Source organism: Thunnus albacares, chromosome 1 (genome assembly GCF_914725855.1).
Source record: "Thunnus albacares chromosome 1, fThuAlb1.1, whole genome shotgun sequence".
In the NCBI taxonomy this organism is placed as follows: domain Eukaryota; kingdom Metazoa; phylum Chordata; class Actinopteri; order Scombriformes; family Scombridae; genus Thunnus; species Thunnus albacares.
The window spans coordinates 27928874-27941010 of NC_058106.1; the positions used below are offsets into that span (position 1 = coordinate 27928874).

At 42.0% G+C, this 12137-nt stretch overlaps 1 protein-coding gene across 1 annotated transcript in view; it reads right to left on the reverse strand.

The window, feature by feature from the left end:
- The window catches only part of baz2ba (bromodomain adjacent to zinc finger domain, 2Ba), a 76696-nt gene that overhangs the window by 43777 nt on the left and 20782 nt on the right, over positions 1–12137 (reverse strand). The gene's annotated exons all lie outside the window — the stretch shown is intronic.

Genomic DNA, 12137 nt, shown 5'->3' on the forward strand with positions numbered 1-12137 from the left:
ACTCAACTGACAGGAATGACTAAGATTGATGGCTGAAGGGTATAAATGAAAAAAAATCAGGGAAAAAATGCAAATGATTGGGGTTCATTTTACAATTGCTGTTTTTTTCTGAAGGAATATATTCCAGTCTTTTTGACATTATGAATCAGCAATCTAGAGAATATCCCCACACTTTTATTTGAAATGAGCTAAAAATGACTTTGGATATGTAAATCTGGAAGCTGTTTCCTCATATCTTTATTTGACCCTTGGAATCGTGGTTTATGGTGTTATTACTGTACGTGCTTACTGGAAAGGCCTAATAATTAGAAACACAGCTTAGAAACACAGCTGTTAAATATGTCCTCTGCATAAAACCAGGGATCTATAACCATGATTAACTCTCTGGCATGTTGTTGTGCCTGACAAGCTCTCCGTTGAGCAATGATTAACAGCTAGTGACTCTACAAACCGCTGCTAGCACATTAACACAATGTTTACATTAGCCAGCCCCTTATTGAAGCCATTACTGCTGTAGCTAAGCTAACTGTCTTCTTCAGAAGCCGGGCAGCCGACAGCTTGTGACCCGACAATTTACAACGATGACAAAGCTTGGCAACCATGCTCTAAACTTTTCCCCCAAAGTTTCACTCCAGTACATTTTAGAGTAACTCAGAATAGTATGCCCACAGGAAAAAATGTGATTCAACTTGAAATATGTGGGAAGTGTCGAGGCCAAATCTCTCAGTGTAGGCTACGCTATAAACCTTAAACTAAGCCGATTTCATTAATGTGACATTAGCATTTGTAATGAGAAAAGGGGAAAAACCCTTGGGACATCTTTGTACTGTTACAAAAAAACCACACATGCACATGGATGCTCATGCCCACACACACACACACACATACAAACACACACACATTCATACATACAAGCACACATATACACACAAAGCACATAAGCCGCAAAATCAGGCACTTATTTACATCCATATTGCACAAGAATCACGAAATGTAGCCAAAGCACAGAAGTGATAAAATGTTGTATTTACAAAGGTTTTATAGGGAAATATCACAGCTTAGTGTCTGTAAACTAAACTAACTGTGACAGTTAGTAAATCTGTTCAACTTTTACTGATGAACTGAGCAGATAATTCCTGACAAATAAAGCCTGGCATTCATTCCCACACTACCGCCTTGACAGAAACAAGAGAGGAAGACTGTGTCATGAGCACATCTTCAGCAATCTCATCACTTTTTAAAAAAAACTTGCCAGCGCACGTCTGCGGTAGTCCCTGGCTCTGAGCTCATGTGATGTGTGACGATACTGTCCACTCCTTGTTTCTCCTTTTACAAAACAACTGCTTACATTACTGTGAGCTAGTTTGATCTGTACATCCCTTTTCAGAGTTTATAGCAGTCTTGGCAAGCATCTACATGTTGATATGTTGGGTAAGTGGCTGTACGGTTTTTATGAAGTCAATATTGAGCTGCACATGTTCAAATTGACTGAGATAGCTTTAGGGCCTGACCATTGGCCCTTTGTGATTAGTTTAACTGTTGTTTGTTTGAGTTGAATCCAACTGGTGTGCAGATAAAGCTGACACCCATATTTATTACAGGGGATCTATTCTGCTTATTTCCAGCTCTATATTTTTATTCTGGGACTCCACTAGAGTAGCTTTGCATGATTCAAAATTTAAAAAACCTCCTTATATATCTTATACTGGCCCTTTATGCAGCCCCTCAGTTCAGCCTCTGTCTCTAACAGGCAGTCTTAGTTCCTGTCTTTTTAAGGCCCCCCTCCCGATGAGCCCACTCTGATTGGCCACTCTGATTCGCCAGCTTTCCGGAAGCCTGACGAGGAGCAGCCATATCTGAATTGCGTTATGTTGCTGCCGATGCAGACCCAAGAATTTACAGGAAATTAAATGTTTTCCTCACCAAATTAGCAGAGCTTCATTAGCGGTGCTAAAAACTGGTCGACACAACAACATATGGACATATTTGGAGCTATTTGTTCAGTGGATCAGTTGGAAATAACGCAGGGAGGAATAGTACAAGCAGAAACAGCCAAACAGCACACCTCCAACAGGTAAACAACTTATTTTACTTTGCTGTACTGTGTAATGGAAAACACTCACAGCGTGCCAGCTCGACTTAAGACAAGGCTCAGCATGACTTCCCCCAAAACAATGTGCATGGAGCAGATGACCATATAAAGAAATCCGTCACTAGTTGACATCGGCTCAGGCTGAAAGTAGAAAAAACCGTTGGAAACCAGACATTCAGAGCAGTCTGAAGCTGGTGCTATTTGTTGACAGGCATTACTACATACAATTACCTCATTATTTAACACTTTGGCCATGTTTAATATGAACCTCTGATATTCTAACATTATATATATGACTGAAAATAAGGAAAAGCATGATAGGTCTCCTTTAAAGAATGTGCCACTTTTATATTTATTTAGATGACTAATACAATTTTATACGTGTGATTTCATGATTAAATATAACCAAAGTAATTTTTATTCAATAATATTGATGTTCCCAATTATCAAAAGTGTTGAAATGCTAACTTGTGTTTAAGTTGTGGATAAGACAGTAGAGAGTGGCTCACTGTACGGTCTGAACAGTGATGTCATATTTTAACATATGTTGTCTGAAACATGGAGTAATGGCAAAACACACATGGAGGTACTGATGCATGTTGTTGAATGTAAACTATGATGACAAAGAATACATCAAGAAACATGCAGTTGTGGTGATAAAAAGCAGAGTTGCTGCACATTTTTTGACATCAAATTTAATGTTTTTTAAGACCTCGACAGAGAAAATGTGAAACCCTTTCCACAGTGAAACAAATGCACATTAGGGCTGAGCTTTATGTTTGAAATCAATTTGACAATATTAATAGCGATATTTTTGTGGATATTTTTGTATCTACAACAATCTTATGTAAAATCACATAAAGTAATGAAATCAATGGCAAATGCAATAAACTGTGTACCACTGTTACATTAACATTAGGTAAAACTTAAAAAAAAGGATTTTAATTTAAAATTTACAAGTTGCTTGGACAACATTGTATAAAACAATAAAGCTGTTCTGGTCATTCTCGCAGTCACAGAGCAAGTTATAGTTAATTCTCCCAGTTAAGACACACGCTAGCTGGCTCGGACTTTCTGAACATACAGTATATCTATTTTTCATCCACTTTAACAGTCCATTAAATTTGTAAACACCAGCTAAGCGGTCATCAAATTAAAAGTCTGCTCCTCTCCTTCATGTTGGCCGCTGTGGCTCCGCAATAAAAACATTATTATCTAGATTCTAGAAACTATCAGAAATAACAGAGGACTCTGTGTCTTCTCTGAAACCCTCTGGCTAACTGTCTTTAGCTTAACATCGCTTGGAGTGACTCCTGGCCAAAAACCAAAACATATTTAAATAATTGAATCCTGTGGAAAGATATTTCTTATGCAAATAGCCATGACCTCCAAATTTAAGACTTACCATAATTAAAAATAAGACTTTTTAAGACATTTTATGACCTTAAATTCTGGAAATCTTATTTAAGACTTTTTAAGGATCTGCGGGAACCCTGAAAGAGTGATATAAGGCCGTTTAAACAAGGACCATCAGAAATGGGTCATTTTATCATTGTTTATTAATTACCATTAATATAAGATTGAAGCTTGCATGTGTCCCAATTCCATGTAATAACAGACAACTAACAACACTCAACTGGTAAACAGTAGTTATCTTTTGTACACCCACAAGATTTCTCATATAAACTCATCTTTTTCTTGCTAAGCGCTGAGATACTTAACTGGCTTCAGTGACTTGAAGCCTTGTTTTAATTTTTGCTGCTACCAACAATGTAAGTGGCCCAAAAACACTGGATAAAAGCAGCTTTGTCTGGATTTGCGAGACCACAAAACAAACAACATAAAACTTTTTGGAGCGAGTGATATGCAACAAAGGTCCCTAAAACAAGAAGGGACCAGATCCAAGATCATTGTGGATGCTTGATGTGTATCTTATACCACAAGGGCAGCAGGACACCCCAAATGCAACATACTTTTACCCAAAAGCCTGTAATTGGCTCCAAAAAAAAAAAAACAGTTTCTGAAACATTGGTGTTTTCTGTATTTATGACAGCAGAGGAACATTGTTGCAACTGTTATATAACTTGCCAAAATGCTCACAGCTGGTAAACACACTTAACAAGAGCAAAGCAATTTTTACTTGTTTACTAATGTTTAGATAATAAATCATAGAAAAATGCCAATTCAGCGTGCACCAAGAATGATAAACAGGCCACCATTAATCAGTTTAACTTTGAGCCCCATTGATTCATCTGCTTGTTAAGTGTAACTTTTTGTTGAGCAGTAAAAGAAAACATGGACGTGTGTTGAGTTGGGGGGGAGCCAGGGTTGTGTCAAATCAAAACATTTATTTTGAACTTCTGTTATGTTGTGATTGTGCTGTCAAATTTGAAGATTTAACGAGTGCTACAAATTAGAACGAAACCTAACTGTGTGACACAACTACAGGACCACTGGGTGTCTGTAAAGATTGACTGACTAGGCTTAAAATGAGACTAAATCAAGGAAATCCCCAATTCAGTGAGCTGAGATTAAAACCAGAACTGTAAAACACAGTGGTCACCACAGTTTGCCTCTAGGCATACGTAATGTTACTTTCAAATGGTGCGTTCTTTCTTCCTTTCTTTCTTTCTTTCTTTCTGTGACATCTGATACAAAGCATTTCCGAAAAAAGCAGGTCCCAAAAGATTCAGTGAATGATGTTCGCAAAGTGTCATTGTCCAATCTTTGTGTTCTTGTTTCTGTGCACCTATCTACCTTTTCATCCCTATCAAATGACAAAATCTGGGCATGATATACCTTGCAACACATATAGAATATTTAGTCTGCTTGGATTTTTTTCTCAGGTAGGATTTAACTTAAATTTTACATGGATGAAGAAATGGGTTTTTTTATTCTCTGAGGTTTACAGTGATTTTCTGCGTATGACTTTTCAATGAGTGATAAAATATGAAACTTTTACCCTTACATATGGGCCAAAAAGATAATAAATAAATGAATTCCATAATGTGAAACAGCTTAACTCTGCCATTTTGTAGTCTCACCTTTCTGCTGCTCTATCCAGGACATTTTTTCTCCACCCTGGGGGCAAATGTAGAAGACCCTTTTAAAAGTCCAGCTGTGCCTTTAAAAGAGTTTGTCACACCAGCGATGGGGTGCTTTGAAATGCTGTGCAGAATATCCACAGAATAGAGCTCTTTTTTTTCCCTGTGACATGGTCCCATTTCCTGTGTCACCACACTTCCCCTGTGTGATTTCATATAAAAAGTCAAAATATTTGAGCCTCAGTTGTTGACTATGTCAAACCCAGCCTTGACATTATTGCACTGCAATCACACTCCCACAGGTGGAAACACACGTGACCATAAATACACACACACACAGGCATACACACACACACACACACACACACACACACAGAGTTACCTCTGTAAGACTGAGTGCCACCATTGTGTCACACTATCTTTTCATGTGAAACTGTATCCACTGGGCCATCCTCTGGAACATCACACTTCCTTATGGTTGAACCAATCAAAGTTTGCCATCAGCTCCCTTTTGTTACATGATATTATTTAAGGAGGAGTCAAGGAGGTTGAAGAATAATAGCTTTGGCTCTGTGTGGATGTACGCTTGTGTTGGGTGTGTGTGTGTGTTGGGTGTGTGTGTGTGTGTGTGTTGGTGCCTGTGTCACGACTAGTGGATTCCTTGTGTGGTGAGGCTGAAACCGAAGCTGCCTGGGCCTGTTGTTGATAGCCGTGTCTCACCCACTCACTGCCCCAGAGGGAGTCAGGACCAAGACCACTGCTCAGGGTCTGTCTGTTCACACACATGAAACACGGGCTTGGATTACACAGGGCTCAAATATGACTCATCCCAAGGAGGGGGTGGAGGAAGGCCCTCTCTCTGTTGTTTTGCACAAATGCACACACACACACACACACACACACACACTACCAGCAATGATAGCTACATCACAGGCTCACAGAGAGGACCTTGTGGTTCCACACACCTGCCAAAGACAGATGTTAAGAATAAATCAGAGAGAAGCTCAGAGTGAAGATAAGCTCCACACTGCCGCAACTCCACTAACTCAGTACACAGTACACTAACTGGAGAGCAAACAGCTGCACATGACAACACACACCAGTGATGAAAGTAACAATAGCATGCATGCACCTGACATGCATACAGAGAGGATACATTGTGGTGGGAGAGGGAGTATTTTCCAGTTTCCGTCTCACAGGCTCCACTCGTATTTTTGTGTTTTTAAATCTGCTCTGTTGCTGTGTACCCAGCTCCAATCCTCTGGAGCTGAGGGTTTTTAAGTGCAATTGTTCTGGAAGAAGCCGAAATCCTCCAACGACAGACAAACAAGTCACAACAAGGCTGAAAGCAGTGTGGGCGGTTTGGAGAGGAAGCTCTTTTTTCCGCTGCTGACTAGGTGAATTTCATGATTTCTTCACTTAAATATAGCACCGCTGGGTTATGAAGAATCAACACTCTCACAAAGCCCTTTAAGTAGATGTGTTGCACAATAATACACACAAAAAAAAGCTATTTTAGGGGACTATGACCTCCAAGAGCATAATTCAAACACCAACACAACATCATCCTACATCCTGTCAGTCAGTGTGGCACACTTCCTGGTTCCAGAAACCATGTGTCAAAAAAAGGAAAACTCAGATGCATCCACACATGAATGTGGCTTTTGTCTATGCTGGCAGCCATGTCTACGGGCATGTTTTGTCACTTGAGGTTTTTTTTTTTTTTTAGCCTTTGTCGTCTAACAGGCTTGGAAAGGCAAAGTAGCCTGTGTAAGTATTGTGTGTGTGTGTGTTCATGGTATGCGTGTGTGGCCTGTATGTGTGTGTGTGTCATAAACAGACACCCTTCACGCTTTGTGGCTCAGAAACAGGATAAAACAGTAAGTTAACCAGCAGCGCACTGACATTATCTCTTCTTTGCTGTCCTGGAATGCCAGCCTGCTGTGAAACTCTGAATCTGTGACGTCCTGTCACACCACATAATGTGTGTGTATGAGTATGTGTGTGTACGTGCATGAGTGGGCCAACTCAGGAAAGGAGTGAGTGTGGGTGTTTTGCTTTGTCTTTCTTCATTAAAGGCACAAAACAATGTGTGAATGTCTCGGTCTTAATACTTGATAAATCTTCAAATACTGGAGACCATGAAGTTCACAAGGACTATGTTATTTAAATCCACATCCAAAGAATCAATCAAAAAAATGAGCCAACAAACTGCTTTGAAATTAAAATCTGGAATGGAAATGTGAATAATGTGTTGACAAAGAATGTCAGTAAAGTTTTAACATCTATTTTTTTTTTTTAATATGTGATCCAAGAAAGTTTGCTTCAAATTACTGGGTACAATAAAGCACAACTCTAGCCCTTGTGACGCCGATGAATCTAACATCTATGACTCAAGAGGTCAGGCAGCCCATCCAGGCTGAGCATTAGGGGTTAAGGGGATGAAACCAAGTGTGAAATGTGAGAAGACAAGCCAACATGGTTTCTCAGGCAACAAATAGAGAGGCGACAAACATATCTCTGTGACTGCAAGGAACGTGAGGTATGTTAGGGAAGAAAGACTGTCACGTCATCCATGATTCATATGAGAGCAATATGGGAAAGGAATTAGAGTGGCTTTTTGAACTGGCTGAGTTTATACATGTTAATCAGTAATAGCCTGTTGTACTTCAGACAGGAGGAGTGTGAGCTCATGTGTGTTTGTGTTTGTGTGTGTGTGTGTGTGTGTGTGTGTCTCTGGCAAGTCCAACGCCACTTGGACTTGAGCTAGTTGAGGCAAGAGAAAGCTCCAGACCAAGAGATAATCCATCTGGACTGTTTCCTTACAAAACATATGGAAAAATGCAGAAGCTTTTTTCCTTTTCCGCCCACAATAGCTATTAATATCTCTCACAGAACATTTGCTCATGTCCCACTAAGGACTGGAATTCCTGCTGAAACACAGTCATCTTGGAGGATTAGAAAGAGGCGGTCAGGCATTTTCACGCACTTGCCATATGTATTCTCTATGTGCAAGGATGAGCATAGAATCACATAAACACATGGACTAATGGGCATGCTCTCATCTCTCTCTCTCTCTGTCTCTCTCTCTCTTCCTCTCTCTCTCTCCCTCACTCTCACACACACACACACGCACACACACAGATTTAGGTAAACTGAAGTGACGTAATCTGAACCCTGAGACACGACATGACTTATTCTGCTCGAGTCATTTAAACAAAGACAGCCTTTCTTTACCGCTTTGAAAATAATTCACTCTAATATCAACAAGGACCCCCTAAATAATCACACCAACAACCTGACAGGAATTGTCCACAGCAGTGCCAAAAACCTGTTGTAAAATGACAGCGCTGTAAATTGTTTTAATTATAGCTGACACAGATAACAGCCTGTGGAAACATCAACCTTTTCTTCAAGCCCTCTGCAAGATCCAAACATACAGTATTCCCTGGAAAACGCAACTGTTGTGTGTCTATGAGGGGTGTGTGTGTGTGCGCGTGTGAATACAATATTCATTTTGCTGCAGAAGGACAATCTATGCATAACAATGAGAGGCGCTAATGAAATCAGCCATCAACCTGCGATACATACATATTAAAGCAGGACCTCAGAGTGTCATTCGCTTAGTGCATCATTTGTTCCCACTTGTTTTTTTCTCTCTGCCACCTGACCTTTAGAGTATGTACCCCCCACCCCTACCTCCCCCCCCGCATCTCACTTCTCCACGCTAAAAATAGGAAGTGTACCTGCAGTACTGTGGGATTATGCATACATACGTATGTGTGCGTATGCAGCATTGCATGATCATGACAATACATTTCAGGAATTCATTAAGGGTTGATTTGTGCAGAAAACGCGCTGAGAGAAAAATATGTTTTTGAGGGTTTACAATATAGACAACAAATGTTTTGAATTTTCCAAAGTTTAGTGACCTAACAATCACGTTTTAACAAACGATCAACATCACAAATGGTAACCAGTGTCATAGCTGTATACCTTCAGTATAATGTCATATCCCAGCTGCCAGGGAACGACGCTCCTCCCTTCCCTCTAAGCATGCTTCACAGCTCTGGTCTCTCTGTCTCTCCCTCTCCCTCCCTAACCCCCACCCCCACGCTGGCAGGGAAATGGATCCCTCCACCTGACAGTGGCCATTTTGAGCCTTCTCTCCTCTCCTCTCCTCTCTACTCCTGCTTCCTGGTAAACAATGGGAGAGGGATAATTGATCAAACAGCCAGGGAACCCTCCGAGCAGGGGAAGGTCACCGCCCGCCAGCCCAGCTCACTAAGGGGTGGGGGGGTGGGGGTGGGAGAGGGGGTGTGGGGGTGGGGGGGGGGGGGGGGGGTGGGGGGGGGGGAGGTGTCGATATGTGTATGTGCAATTGTCTGTGTGGTGTGTGTGTGTGTGTGTGTGTGTACATGCATGTATTGCATGTATGCATGTGTGTGTGGCCAACTGTGCAAAAAAAAAAAAAAGACACTGAAGTAAAGACAGACAGAAAGTGTGTGTGTGTCTGTGTGTGTGTGTGTGTCTGTGTGTGAGAGTGAGTGGGGGTCTCACTGACGCTCTTGAGCTGCCATTTTTCTTCCCTGACAAAGACTCCATCTGCCACAGAGCCATTTGCTGCCTCCCGAGTCGGCAGAGCATTCCGCACGCCGCGTTCACCTTGATGTCACCTCTACACAGCTCACGCCTTGCTGACGCTGTACACACACACACACACGCGCACACACACTCTCTCTCTCTCTCTCAGACACACAACAACAAATGTCTTTTCCTCTCATATACGCACAGGCATACACACTCAAACACACACTTTCAGCTTCTGTCATACATACTATCTTTACTTTCTTTCTGGCACACACACACACACACACACACACACACGCACACACACACATATTGAGTGCGTATGTGTCTAGGCAGCGGCCCTCCCTCTCCTCTGCATGGCTGATATCACCGTGCAACCATCAGCGCTGTGCATTGTGGGAGTGTCTGTTGGGGCAGAGAGACGCGACAGGGGCTGAGGGATTCACACGCCTCTGAAAGACAGCCAGAGGGAGAGAGAGAGAGAGATGCAGGAGGGGAGGGAGGGAGAGAAAGAGAGAAAGATACGGAGGGGGCCAGTAACTGGAAATGAGAGATGGCATTTTAAAGAGGAAGCTGAATTTCACCTGCAATTACCGTAGCTCCGGGGCACATGGCTCGGTTAAGAGACATTTCATTCCAAAGCCACCGTGTATAGCTGCCGCACTGAGCCCTGAGAGGCGCATAAAGAAGGAGGGTGAGAGAAAATAGAGCGGTGGAAAACTCTCCTCTGCCCAAGATGGCCCTCAGCAGATGCAGTGATGAAAGAGAGGAGGCAGCCAGGGATGTAACTGGTAAATGAAACCCAGCAGAAAAAGCAAGAGAGGAGAGAAGAGGAATCAAGGGCAGATAACGAGACTGAGGAAAGAAAAAGGGTATCTCATTCAGCAGGCCCCAACTCGGCCATCTGCACACCAGACCAGACAGCTGAACTGGGCCTCAGAGAGCACACAAACACAGATACACACAGTCACATGCACACTAACTCGCACAATGAACAAAAAGCAAATCAAATTCAATAAACAGAGATACTCACACTCTCACAGTTAAGTACAGGGAAAGCTAGATGTGTTTAATGATTAATATCATTCTTAGTATTCATTCTCTTTCGATGAAACCTTGTTCTCTCCCTCTCTCTGTCTCTCATAAGTCCAAATGGAGTCATAATGGGTTTCCCCGAGGCTCAATGTCCTGGCTAGTTTCACCAGGCACACTGCTGTGTTTCATAGGCACACTGCTGTGTTTCATAGGAGAAGTGTGACTGCACAAATACAGTAATGAGCTCTCACTGGGAGCTGGGGGCCTCCTGGCACTGCTAATGGCTCCTCTGGACTACAGCTGTATCCAGGTTACAACCTGGCCCGGGCCGACAGGCCCTGGGACACACAGGCCCAGTAGGGACAAACTATTCTCAGCCACAGGCACACATTGTAGTAGAAAACCAGGTCCATAGTGGACTGTGTGTTTGGGTGTTTGAAGTAGAGGAGGAGGAAAGAAGATTTGGGGGAGGGGGGTTAAGGGGCAGGAAGCTGTGGAGGATGTCAAGAGACAAGGGGCCATGGTCGAGCCAGACCAAGGAATAAAGACAGTTGAAGAGATGTGGTTTGGCCATAAACAAAGCAGATAGACCCAATAAACCTAGAGGCTCACATAGGGCAACAGCTGGCGTCGGGTGAAACTGTTGTGTGTGTGTGTGTGTGTGTGTGTGTGCGTGCGTGCATGTCTGAGTGAGTAAGACAGAGAGAGAGAAAGAGAGAGAGAGTTCTGTGTGGTCTGCTTGATTATCTCCCAAAAAGAGTAACCATGCAACACTGCTACACTTACATGCACACTCATACCAAGTACAGAAAATACATTTGGTTTGGCTTTAAATAATTGATGTTAAAACAAAATGGAACACAGCAGTAATATCAGCATGTACAACATCATTACACACAAGCAGGTTTTAACCTTTAAACCCAATACACCCTGTGACGCATACATTATAACAAACTAATAGCATCAACTTGCCAGAACTTCATTGTAGGCAAGATAAAACACAGGAATGACACACATCGAGACATCAACTATATTCTATTTGATTGATGGTGCAGCAATAAAAAAAAAAAAACAATGAAATATTTCACCCAGTGTGATCGCAATGATATGATAGGTAGGTAGGTAGGTAAGTGCAAGCGGGAAAGTGGCAAATGCTTGATCATCTCTTGTTTTCAAACTCTACAGAGAAATAGGCATTAGGGCTCTGTTCAAGGAGCTCAAATTGCAATCCCGTTTGTGTGGGGCTAAAAGGTTTGTGATGTATGGGGGTTTAAAGGTCTACTCCTAATGTTTCATAAATTACTGGCATGCAATTATGTTACATTATGACACCCAAAACTCAGCATTGTGTGTCCAACATCTCTCCTCTACTACAA